Raw genomic sequence first — 13,457 nt, forward strand, 5'->3', positions numbered from 1 at the left:
AGTATGAGAAATATGCGAAAGAATGAGCCTGATGAGAGCAAATCCCAGACCTAACCTAGACCTAACATGAATCATTCTCTAATATATTGATCGAAACCAGGTTTAATTGACTGTTTCCGTGTGGTCCCACATTACTACGTGATCCAAACCAGAAAAAACCCAGGATCCGTTCAACAAGTATGTGAAGAATGCGAAAGTAAGAGTCTGATGAGTGAAAATCCCAGGCCTAACCTAGACCTAACATGCGTTATCCTCAAAAATATTGATCGAAACCAGGTTTAATCGACTGTTTCAGTGTGGTACCACACTACTACGTGACCCAATCCAGAAAAAAACCCAGGATCTGTTCAACAAGTATGTGTGTTTAAATATCGCATGAGTCCGAGACGCAGAAACTCGGCCGCGATGCCCGTATCTATATGGAATTCGCGTAATTCTAGATGGTTGTGCTGACATGGAAATTTTCCATCGTTCAGATTGGTATACCGCGGCTATTTACGTGTTTTTTCAAGCTAGCTTCACTGAAATTCTCGAGTTTTGGAGCAAATTCTAGGAATGTGTTGTTAGCGCTGAGAAAGAGAGAGAAAAGAGATCTATCGGAAAAAGATCGATAGACGAAACGCGGCAGCGCCGCGCCGTGGCCACGCGGCGCGTAGCAGCCCGGGCCCAGCAACGCGAGGCGTAGCTACCCGGTTCTGCGCTTGCGCGACGGAGCCGGCCGCGGCCGTCGCTGCTTGCAGATCGTGACGGTTCATTCTTGAGCCGTCGGCGATCGAGAGCGGACCTTGTGACGGTCGCGTTCCCATTTCCCTACGAGCTCCGAGGTGGATGAGCCGATCTCTCTCCTCGTAATAGAATCAGTTTGCGGACAAATAGTTTATTGGAAAATCTCGTCATAGCGACTTGAGATTTTCCCCAGAAAACGGACAATCTGCCTGACGTTGCAGCGATCGCAAGGCACGCCGAGTGTGAAGCGATCGTAGACGCAGGATTGTGATTGAACGTTGCAGTTCGTGGATGCGACTGCGACGTTGGAGATTCGGTGTGGATCGCCTTGAGTCTTCTTCCAATTATCCGGTTAGAGCTACTGGAGGGCTGATACCGACATACAGGTATCACCTAGTGGTAGTTCACCGTTTCTAGAGGTCATACGAAACCCACTGGAACCACCCGTCCTGTGTACCAGTGAGAGTACACCGACCGGTGGGGTGGAAAGTTTCACCGACCAAGATTAGAGCTATACGGCGTAGGAGCAACCGGAAGATAGATATTCAGAAAGAATATCACTTCGTGGTGCTCTCCGTGCATCGGGCGTCGGAGAACCCGCTCCAATATACCGTCGTGAGGGGACAATAAGTAGGGCCTAAGCGTACGGTGGAGCAAAGGGTTCGAAGAGCCTTCCTTCCATCGCTACACCCACTACCAGCTGTGAGTCGACCACACTGGGCTGTGAACGTCGGGTGGTTGGAATTGCAGGGGATTGAGTCCTGAACCGGTGAGCCGCAGGCCAGTTCCTCAGGACAGGAGCCTCCGTCGAGGTAGCCACGGCTGGCTGCCGGGCGTTCCTTTGATGAAGGAATCGCCGGCTTGGCAACCACGTGTGCATACCGCAGGTCGCTCCTGAGGAGCAGCTGACGAGGGAGCCGAACTAGGACAAGACGTCCTCTTGCGTGGGTGGTGTAGAAACGCCACCCGCACGGGGAGCGTGCTCGCGGGATATAGCTTCTTGGAGCCTTACAACCTCCATTTGGTTTCCCGTCCGTGGCATTGCAAAGAGAACCCGGTAGAACGGAGAAAAGCTCGTCTACCCGGTTGTGCGCGTCAGTGAGATCGTAGAAAGAGAATCTCATCGACCAGAAAGAGAAGAATATACAGTCCACTAGCTAGAGCGCTAGATAGCCAGCCAGCTCTCCCCTCCAAGCACACCAGACTGTCGCTGGAGCGCGAGAAACAGCTGACGAGCGCGCGATTGTTGACTTGTCCGCAAATGTATTTATTAGGCGGATTCTTTTGTTTCAGAAAGCCTCCGCAGTAGAAAATTGAAATAAGGAGACTAAAAAAGAGGAGACGAGGCCGCAATGGGAGCCGTCGTCAGTTTTTTCTTTTAGTTTCTAGTTTTGTTTTGTTAAAATGTTTAAATAGTTCATTTATATTTTTGTAATAAAAACTTTATTGAAAAACTTGTAACATTTTCTCTCCCTGTCTGTTTCCTCATCCGGACCCACGTTAAAGTCCCTTAGTACTTTAACATTTGGTCCTTCGAGCCGGATTCGAGGAAAGAAAAGACAGTAGAGAGTTACAAGTACGTTCACGTAAGTCGCTACTTACGGGACGAATTTTCGAGTTGATTTTCAATCCTCGAATAAAAGATCACCATGGCATTGGCCAGAGAGGTCGGTCGTAGCGAGATTGAAATCGATTTCGATGACCTGACCTGCCGGTTTGAAGCAATGTCACGGTCGATAACAAATTTAAAGAAACGAGGTCGAGCTCAGTACAATGAGATACTTCTCAAGTCAAAGCTCGACTCGGTTTCCGAACAGTACAAGAAAGCTGTTGATCAGTACTTGGCTGTTCGAAGAAAATATCCACCTGCGAAGTGCGAGAAAAGCAACTTCGTTTTGAAAGGTGGAATTGAAGCATGGGAGACTATGTTTATGGAGTTTCAGGCGTACATTGCTACGGAACTGACGCAACTAGCCGCTGAGAAAAAAACAGCGGCGTCGTCGGTCGACCAACATGATGTCGCTATTGAGCTTCCAAAGCAACGTCTGAATAAATTCGGCGGGGATCCTCGTAAATGGAGCCATTTCGAGGATCTATTCACCGCTAGTATAATCAATAACCCGAGGCTTTCAGATGTGCATCGATTGCAATATCTGAACGCCTGTGTGGAAGATCAAGCGTTGGCTGCGATCGCACACCTTGAAATTACTGAAGGTAATTTCGAGGTAGCGTGGCAAACCCTGAAAGATCAGTTCGGGCTTCCACGTATGGTGACCGCCAAACTGCTTGATCAATTGACAAAAATGAAGACGATTAAAAAGGATGACCTGACTAGCTTACATCAGGTCACTGTCGTCTTCAAGCAGGCTTTTGCCGCTTTTGAAAAACTGGGCACGACAAGAGAGCAGCGAGATTGGCTGCTGGCCCATGCAATCAAAAGCAGGCTTGAAGGGTCTCTCCTTCTGGAGTGGGAACTGTCGCAAAAGCTCTCCACGAAATATCCCTCGTTTCACGAACTAGTGGAATTTCTGGAGGTGCGTGCTCGCGCTATCACAATAACGGATGATGGTAAGGGCAAATCTTCGACGAGTAACCCACCGAAAATTAAAGTACGGAGTTACAACTCCGTCGTGGAAAGTCGCTCGGAGAACAGCGAATCTTGTGGATTTTGCGGCCTCGAGCATGGAATAGCACAATGCAGTGCTTTCCAAGGCTTGACGGTAGACTACCGCTATCGTTACGCAAAAGATAGTCGGTTGTGCATTATCTGCTTGTCGCCGGGTCACGAGCGGTTCAACTGTCCGTCCGAAAAAGTATGCTCTAAATGCAATGGCAGACACCATACTCTGCTGCATTTCGAGCGTTACGGAAAGGAAACGGAAAGTCGTAAGCCTACGACAGAGTTTTCAAAGGACAAAGAAAAGAAAAAACGGGCAATCGACCCGCAACGTCTCTACCTGGCAGGACAGAAAAGTCAACCGGGTGGCGACGAAACGGAGAAAATCCCCGATGCTGAATGAAGGCATTTCGCGAGCGTTCCAATACCGCGAATTCAAATTCGCAAGGAATGGAAGCCGCGGAACTTCTTCAATTCAAGTGGTGGATTTGTGGAAAAAATTGGTTCGGACAATCAAGAGATTGTTGGCCAAAAGACGCCTTCGTGCATCAAGATCGATGCGGTAGAAGCGAAGGTCGATGTAGCGAATCAGATGCGGCACGTAATTTTCAAAATTGCAAGCTGTATCGATAGCACGCATTTTTGATAAATCACCGGTGTGAAAACCAGTGAAATCTCACTGAAAGCGCACTCTGAGTGAATTCACGCAAAAAGCGGAGAAATATAGATTTGTTTCTGTACGATCGAAGCGGAAAATCGCGATCGATCGCTGCTTTAAGTGATAACTCAGACGATTAAGCGTCTCTCACACGGAGTTATGTTCGGTCGAAAGTCGATTGAAAGACTTTCCGACAGGAATCAGTGGAAACTGAACGTCTCTCGCGTTGTTTAACCGATCGAGGGCGATTCAGAAATTTCCTGAAGTGATCTAGAGACAAGCGGGACGTGATTATTTCATGTTTCGCCAAAGTCTTGATCAGGAGATGCGGGATGTAATTATTTTACGTTCCTATAAAGTCTTGGAAAGAGGCATATGGCCCATAAATTGCTAAAATCAAATTATGTGGTTTTAGTGCAGAACTCTCTATTCTCCCATAAATCAATGGAAACTGGGACGAATAGAGAATGTTTCATTGGTAAGGGATAGGCACGTGTCGTTAAAGTACGCACGGCCGAATCTATCTCTACACGACCAATTTCGGGGTCGTGTAAATTTTCTGTGAATTTTTCCACGATAGCGACAAGTGGCAACGTCGCTTTCGAGGAAACATTGAAATTCCAGATTTTGTTGTCGAAGAATTCGGAAGGTGAAGTACCACCGCGTTCATAGAAACCGGTGTCCACTTCCATCTATCCGTCGTTGCTAAGGCTCAATCTGAGCTACGGGTTGCTTAGCAACGTAAACAACCCGAGCGGAGCTGTGGACTAGGCACGAGGAGAGCTCATTCAGTCGAAGATTGACCACGATGAGCGACAACGGGAGCAGCCACAGCCAGAATGAGCACACCGTGATGATCTCGGGTGATCCCGAGATCGATCTGAGATTCGGGCAGATTCTGCGGATCGCCGAAGAATCCACAAACCCGTCCTGGGCGGACGAGGTCGAAGCGGATAAGTCGGAACCAGAGCCAGAGTTGGTAATAAACGTGGGACTGGACAAGGTCCGAGTTCCGGCTCGGATTGTCCAGTCGGGTGGAAAATACAACGCCCGGATCACCGGAGGGACGTACGTCCTTCGGTGGGCTCCAGGCGGGCGCCTTCTACATAGCGCCTGGCGACCAGAGAAGCTGGAGGCACCGGCCCAGCAGCCAGGCCAGCAACCGTCGATTCCGTCGGCGGTCCAGCCAGCGACGATTGCGCCGCCACAGCAGCAGGGACCAGCGCAGCCCGGCAGCAAGGCGGCTGCAAGGAAGCGACGGAGGCGAAGGCAAACAAAGCCCGCTGTGGAACCACAGCCGGGGCCTAGCGGATTCCGCCAACCGATGAAACCCCAGCCGGGGAAAAAGGCCAGATGGCATCCTGGTCATCCCGGCCATCTTCGGACGATGGAAGCCACAACACGAGCCCTGGCAGATCAAATGCTGCATACCTCAATGAGGATTTTGCAGCAGGCCACTTCTGGACAACAGTAAGTACTTTTAATTATTAAAAATTTTTTAATTTTTTGAATTAAAAGTGCGCGTCTCTCTTTCTCGGTTCGCGTAAAATCCTTGCCGTACGGGACAACCGCGTCCTCTTAGTGTTGCACAATTCGTGCAAGGGGGGCGGTATGTTTAAATATCGCATGAGTCCGAGACGCAGAAACTCGGCCGCGATGCCCGTATCTATATGGAATTCGCGTAATTCTAGATGGTTGTGCTGACATGGAAATTTTCCATCGTTCAGATTGGTATACCGCGGCTATTTACGTGTTTTTTCAAGCTAGCTTCACTGAAATTCTCGAGTTTTGGAGCAAATTCTAGGAATGTGTTGTTAGCGCTGAGAAAGAGAGAGAAAAGAGATCTATCGGAAAAAGATCGATAGACGAAACGCGGCAGCGCCGCGCCGTGGCCACGCGGCGCGTAGCAGCCCGGGCCCAGCAACGCGAGGCGTAGCTACCCGGTTCTGCGCTTGCGCGACGGAGCCGGCCGCGGCCGTCGCTGCTTGCAGATCGTGACGGTTCATTCTTGAGCCGTCGGCGATCGAGAGCGGACCTTGTGACGGTCGCGTTCCCATTTCCCTACGAGCTCCGAGGTGGATGAGCCGATCTCTCTCCTCGTAATAGAATCAGTTTGCGGACAAATAGTTTATTGGAAAATCTCGTCATAGCGACTTGAGATTTTCCCCAGAAAACGGACAATCTGCCTGACGTTGCAGCGATCGCAAGGCACGCCGAGTGTGAAACGATCGTAGACGCAGGATTGTGATTGAACGTTGCAGTTCGTGGATGCGACTGCGACGTTGGAGATTCGGTGTGGATCGCCTTGAGTCTTCTTCCAATTATCCGGTTAGAGCTACTGGAGGGCTGATACCGACATACAGGTATCACCTAGTGGTAGTTCACCGTTTCTAGAGGTCATACGAAACCCACTGGAACCACCCGTCCTGTGTACCAGTGAGAGTACACCGACCGGTGGGGTGGAAAGTTTCACCGACCAAGATTAGAGCTATACGGCGTAGGAGCAACCGGAAGATAGATATTCAGAAAGAATATCACTTCGTGGTGCTCTCCGTGCATCGGGCGTCGGAGAACCCGCTCCAATATACCGTCGTGAGGGGACAATAAGTAGGGCCTAAGCGTACGGTGGAGCAAAGGGTTCGAAGAGCCTTCCTTCCATCGCTACACCCACTACCAGCTGTGAGTCGACCACACTGGGCTGTGAACGTCGGGTGGTTGGAATTGCAGGGGATTGAGTCCTGAACCGGTGAGCCGCAGGCCAGTTCCTCAGGACAGGAGCCTCCGTCGAGGTAGCCCCGGCTGGCTGCCGGGCGTTCCTTTGATGAAGGAATCGCCGGCTTGGCAACCACGTGTGCATACCGCAGGTCGCTCCTGAGGAGCAGCTGACGAGGGAGCCGAACTAGGACAAGACGTCCTCTTGCGTGGGTGGTGTAGAAACGCCACCCGCACGGGGAGCGTGCTCGCGGGATATAGCTTCTTGGAGCCTTACAACCTCCATTTGGTTTCCCGTCCGTGGCATTGCAAAGAGAACCCGGTAGAACGGAGAAAAGCTCGTCTACCCGGTTGTGCGCGTCAGTGAGATCGTAGAAAGAGAATCTCATCGACCAGAAAGAGAAGAATATACAGTCCACTAGCTAGAGCGCTAGATAGCCAGCCAGCTCTCCCCTCCAAGCACACCAGACTGTCGCTGGAGCGCGAGAAACAGCTGACGAGCGCGCGATTGTTGACTTGTCCGCAAATGTATTTATTAGGCGGATTCTTTTGTTTCAGAAAGCCTCCGCAGTAGAAAATTGAAATAAGGAGACTAAAAAAGAGGAGACGAGGCCGCAATGGGAGCCGTCGTCAGTTTTTTCTTTTAGTTTCTAGTTTTGTTTTGTTAAAATGTTTAAATAGTTCATTTATATTTTTGTAATAAAAACTTTATTGAAAAACTTGTAACATTTTCTCTCCCTGTCTGTTTCCTCATCCGGACCCACGTTAAAGTCCCTTAGTACTTTAACAATGTGAAAAACGCGAAAGTATGAGCCTGATGAGGGAAAATCCCAGACCTATCCCAGACCTAACTTGCGTTATCCTCTAAAATATTCATCGAAACCAGGTTTAATTGACTGTTTCTGTGTGGTACCACATTACTACGTGATACAATCCAGAAATAGCCCAGGATCTAGCCATGAAGTATGAGAAATATGCGAAAGAATGAGCCTGATGCGAGCAAATCCCAGACCTAACCTAGACCTAACATGAATTATTCTCTAATATATTGATCGAAACCAGGTTTAATTGACTGTTTCAGTGTGGTCCCACATTACTACGTGATCCAAACCAGAAAAAACCCAGGTCCGTTCAACAAGTATGTGAAGAATGCGAAAGTATGAGTCTGATGAGTGAAAATCCCAGGCCTAACCTAGACCTAACATGCGTTATCCTCTAAGATATTGATGGAAACCAGGTTTAATTGACTGTTTCAGTGTTGTACTTCATTACCACGTGATGCAATCCAGAAAAATCCCAGGATCTAGCCATCAAGTATGAGAAATATGCGAAAGAATGAGCCTGATGAGAGCAAATCCCAGACCTAACCTAGACCTAACATGAATTATTCTCTAATATATTGATCGAAACCAGGTTTAATTGACTGTTTCAGTGTGGTCCCACATTACTACGTGATCCAAACCAGAAAAAACCCAGGTCCGTTCAACAAGTATGTGAAGAATGCGAAAGTATGAGTCTGATGAGTGAAAATCCCAGGCCTAACCTAGACCTAACATGCGTTATCCTCAAAAATATTGATCGAAACCTGGTTTAATCGACTGTTTCAGTGTGGTACCACATTACTATGCGATCCAAACCAGAAAATAACCCAGGATCTGTTCAACGAGTATGTGAAAAACGCGAAAGTATGAGCCTGATGTGGGCAAATCCCAGACCTATCCCAGACCTAACTTGCGTTGTCCTCTAAGGTATTGATGGAATCCAGGTTTAATTGACTGTTTCAGTGTTGTCCTTCATTACTACGTTATGCAATCCAGAAAAAGCCCAGGATCTAGCCATCAAGTATGAGAAATATGCGAAAGAATGAGCCTGATGAGAGCAAATCCCAGACCTAACCTAGACCTAACATGAATTATTCTCTAATATATTGATCGAAACCAGGTTTAATTGACTGTTTCCGTGTGGTCCCACATTACTACGTGATCCAAACCAGAAAAGACCCGGGATCCGGTCATCAAGTATGTGAAGTATGCGAAAGTAAGGGTCTGATGAGTGAAAATCCCAGGCCTAACCTAGACCTAACATGCGTTATCCTCAAAAATATTGATCGAAACCAGGTTTAATCGACTGTTTCAGTGTGGTACCACACTACTACGTGACCCAATCCAGAAAAAAACCCAGGATCTGTTCAACAAGTATGTGAAAAACGCGAAAGTATGAGCCTGATGAGGGAAAATCCCAGACCTATCCCAGACCTAACTTGCGTTATCCTCTAAAATATTGATGGAAACCCGGTTTAATTGACTGTTTCTGTGTGGTACCACATTACTACGTGATACAATCCAGAAATAGCACAGGATCTAGCCATGAAGTATGAGAAATATGCGAAAGTATGAGCCTGACGAGGGCAAATCCTAGACCTAACCCAGACCTAACATGCGTTATCCTCTAAAATATTTATCAAGGCCAGGTTTAATTGATTGTTTCTGTGTGGTGCCACATTACTACGTGATCCAAACCAGCAAAAACCCAGGATCCGTTCAACAAGTATGAGAAGAATGCGAAAGTATGAGTCTGATGAGTGAAAATCCCAGGCCTAACCTAGACCTAATGCGTTATCCTCAAAATATTGATCGAAACCTGGTTTAATCGACTGTTTCAGTGTGGTACCACATTACTATGCGATCCAAACCAGAAAATAACCCAGGATCTGTTCAACGAGTATGTGAAAAACGCGAAAGTATGAGCCTGATGTGGGCAAATCCCAGACCTATCCCAGACCTAACTTGCGTTGTCCTCTAAGATATTGATGGAATCCAGGTTTAATTGACTGTTTCAGTGTTGTACTTCATTACTACGTTATGCAATCCAGAAAAAGCCCAGGATCTAGCCATCAAGTATGAGAAATATGCGAAAGAAAGAGCCTGATGAGAGCAAATCCCAGACCTAACCTAGACCTAACATGAATTATTCTCTAAAATATTGATCAAAACCAGGTTTAATTGACTGTTTCAGTGTGGTACCACATTACTACGTGATCCAAACCAGAAAAAACCCAGCATCCGTTCAACAGGTATGAGAAGAATACGAAAGTATGAGTCTGATGAGTGAAAATCCCAGGCCTAACCTAGACCTAACATGCGTTATCCTCAAAAATATTGATCGAAACCTGGTTTAATCGACTGTTTCAGTGTGGTACCACATTACCATGTGATCCAAACCAGAAAATAACCCAGGATCTGTTCAACGAGTATGTGAAGTGTGCGAAAGTATGAATCTGATGAGGGCAAATCCCAGACCTAACCTAGACCTAACATGAATTATTCTCTAAAATATTTATCAAGACCAGGTTTAATTGATTGTTTCAGTGTGGTCCCACATTACTACGTGATCCAAACCAGAAAAAACCCAGGATCCGTTCAACAAGTATGTGAAGAATGCGAAAGTATGAGTCTGATGAGTGAAAGTCCCAGACCTAACCTAGACCTAACATGCGTTATCCTCTAAAATATTTATCAAGACCAGGTTTAATTGACTGTCTCAGTGTGGTACCACATTACTACGTGATCCACACCAGAAAAAGCCCAGGATCAGTTCAACAAGTATGCGAAAAACGCGAAAGTATGAGTCTGATGAGGGCGAATCCCAGACCTTTGCCAGACCTAACTTGCGTTATCCTCTAAAATATTGATCGAAACCAGGTTTAATTGACTGTTTCAGCGTGGTACCACATTACTACGTGATACAATCCAGAAACAGCCCAGGATCTAGCCATGAAGTATGAGAAATATGCGAAAGTATGAGCCTGATGAGGGCAAATCCTAGACCTAACCCAGACCTAACATGCGTTATACTCTGAAATATTTATCAAGATCAGGTTTAATTGAATGTTTCAGTGTGGTACCACATTACTACGTGAACCAAACCAGAAAAAACCCAGGATCCGTTCAACAAGTATGTGAAGAATGCAAAAGTATGAGTCTGATGAGTGAAAATCCCAGGGCTAACCTAGACCTAACATGCGTTATCCTCTAAAAATATTGATCCAAACCAGGTTTAATTGACTGTTTCAGTGTGGTACCACATTACTACATGATCCAATCCAGAAATAGCCCAGGATCCAGCCATGAAGTATGAGAAATATGCGAAGGTATGAGCCTGATGAGGGCAAATCCCAGACCTAACCTGGACCTAACATGAATTATTCTCTATGATATTGATCAAAACCAGGTTTAATTGACTGTTTCAGTGTGGTACCACATTACTACGTGATCCAAACCAGAAAAAACACAGGATCCGTTCAACAAGTATGTGAAGAATGCGAAAGTATGAGTCTGATGAGTGAAAATCTCAGACCTAACCTAGACCTAACATGCGTTATCCTCTAAAATGTTGATCGAAACCAGGTTTAATGGACCGTTTCAGTGTGGTACCACACTACTACGTGATCCAAACCAGAAAAAACCCAGGATCTCTTCAACAAGTATGTGAAAAACGCGAAAGTATGAGCCTGATGTGGGCAAATCCCAGACCTATCCCAGACCTAGCTTGCGTTATCCTCTAAAATATTGATCGAAACCAGGTTTAATTGACTGTTTCTGTGTGGTACCACATTACTACGTGATACAATCCAGAAATAGCCCAGGATCTAGCCATGAAGTATGAGAAATATGCGAAAGTATGAGCCTGACGAGGGCAAATCCTAGACCTAACCCAGACCTAACATGCGTTATCCTCTAAAATATTTATCAAGACCAGGTTTAATTGATTGTTTCTGTGTGGTCCCACATTACTACGTGATCCAAACCAGAAAAAACCCAGGATCCGTTCAACAAGTATGTGAAGAATGCGAAAGTAAGAGTCTGATGAGTGAAAATCCCAGGCCTAACCTAGACCTAACATGCGTTATCCTCAAAAATATTGATCGAAACCAGGTTTAATCGACTGTTTCAGTGTGGTACCACACTACTACGTGACCCAATCCAGAAAAAAACCCAGGATCTGTTCAACAAGTATGTGAAAAACGCGAAAGTATGAGCCTGATGAGGGAAAATCCCAGACCTATCCCAGACCTAACTTGCGTTATCCTCTAAAATATTCATCGAAACCAGGTTTAATTGACTGTTTCTGTGTGGTACCACATTACTACGTGATACAATCCAGAAATAGCCCAGGATCTAGCCATGAAGTATGAGAAATATGCGAAAGAATGAGCCTGATGAGAGCAAATCCCAGACCTAACCTAGACCTAACATGAATTATTCTCTAATATATTGATCGAAACCAGGTTTAATTGACTGTTTCAGTGTGGTCCCACATTACTACGTGATCCAAACCAGAAAAAACCCAGGTCCGTTCAACAAGTATGTGAAGAATGCGAAAGTATGTGTCTGATGAGTGAAAATCCCAGGCCTAACCTAGACCTAACATGCGTTATCCTCTAAGATATAGATGGAAACCAGGTTTAATTGACTGTTTCAGTGTTGTACTTCATTACTACGTGATGCAATCCAGAAAAATCCCAGGATCTAGCCATCAAGTATGAGAAATATGCGAAAGAATGAGCCTGATGAGAGCAAATCCCAGACCTAACCTAGACCTAACATGAATTATTCTCTAATATATTGATCGAAACCAGGTTTAATTGACTGTTTCAGTGTGGTCCCACATTACTACGTGATCCAAACCAGAAAAAACCCAGGTCCGTTCAACAAGTATGTGAAGAATGCGAAAGTATGAGTCTGATGAGTGAAAATCCCAGGCCTAACCTAGACCTAACATGCGTTATCCTCAAAAATATTGATCGAAACCTGGTTTAATCGACTGTTTCAGTGTGGTACCACATTACTATGCGATCCAAACCAGAAAATAACCCAGGATCTGTTCAACGAGTATGTGAAAAACGCGAAAGTATGAGCCTGATGTGGGCAAATCCCAGACCTATCCCAGACCTAACTTGCGTTGTCCTCTAAGGTATTGATGGAATCCAGGTTTAATTGACTGTTTCAGTGTTGTCCTTCATTACTACGTTATGCAATCCAGAAAAAGCCCAGGATCTAGCCATCAAGTATGAGAAATATGCGAAAGAATGAGCCTGATGAGAGCAAATCCCAGACCTAACCTAGACCTAACATGAATTATTCTCTAATATATTGATCGAAACCAGGTTTAATTGACTGTTTCCGTGTGGTCCCACATTACTACGTGATCCAAACCAGAAAAGACCCGGGATCCGGTCATCAAGTATGTGAAGTATGCGAAAGTAAGGGTCTGATGAGTGAAAATCCCAGGCCTAACCTAGACCTAACATGCGTTATCCTCAAAAATATTGATCGAAACCAGGTTTAATCGACTGTTTCAGTGTGGTACCACACTACTACGTGACCCAATCCAGAAAAAAACCCAGGATCTGTTCAACAAGTATGTGAAAAACGCGAAAGTATGAGCCTGATGAGGGAAAATCCCAGACCTATCCCAGACCTAACTTGCGTTATCCTCTAAAATATTGATGGAAACCCGGTTTAATTGACTGTTTCTGTGTGGTACCACATTACTACGTGATACAATCCAGAAATAGCACAGGATCTAGCCATGAAGTATGAGAAATATGCGAAAGTATGAGCCTGACGAGGGCAAATCCTAGACCTAACCCAGACCTAACATGCGTTATCCTCTAAAATATTTATCAAGGCCAGGTTTAATTGATTGTTTCTGTGTGGTGCCACATTACTACGTGATCCAAAC

The sequence above is a fragment of the Colletes latitarsis genome, chromosome 3 (assembly GCF_051014445.1).
Source record: "Colletes latitarsis isolate SP2378_abdomen chromosome 3, iyColLati1, whole genome shotgun sequence".
NCBI lineage: Eukaryota > Metazoa > Arthropoda > Insecta > Hymenoptera > Colletidae > Colletes > Colletes latitarsis.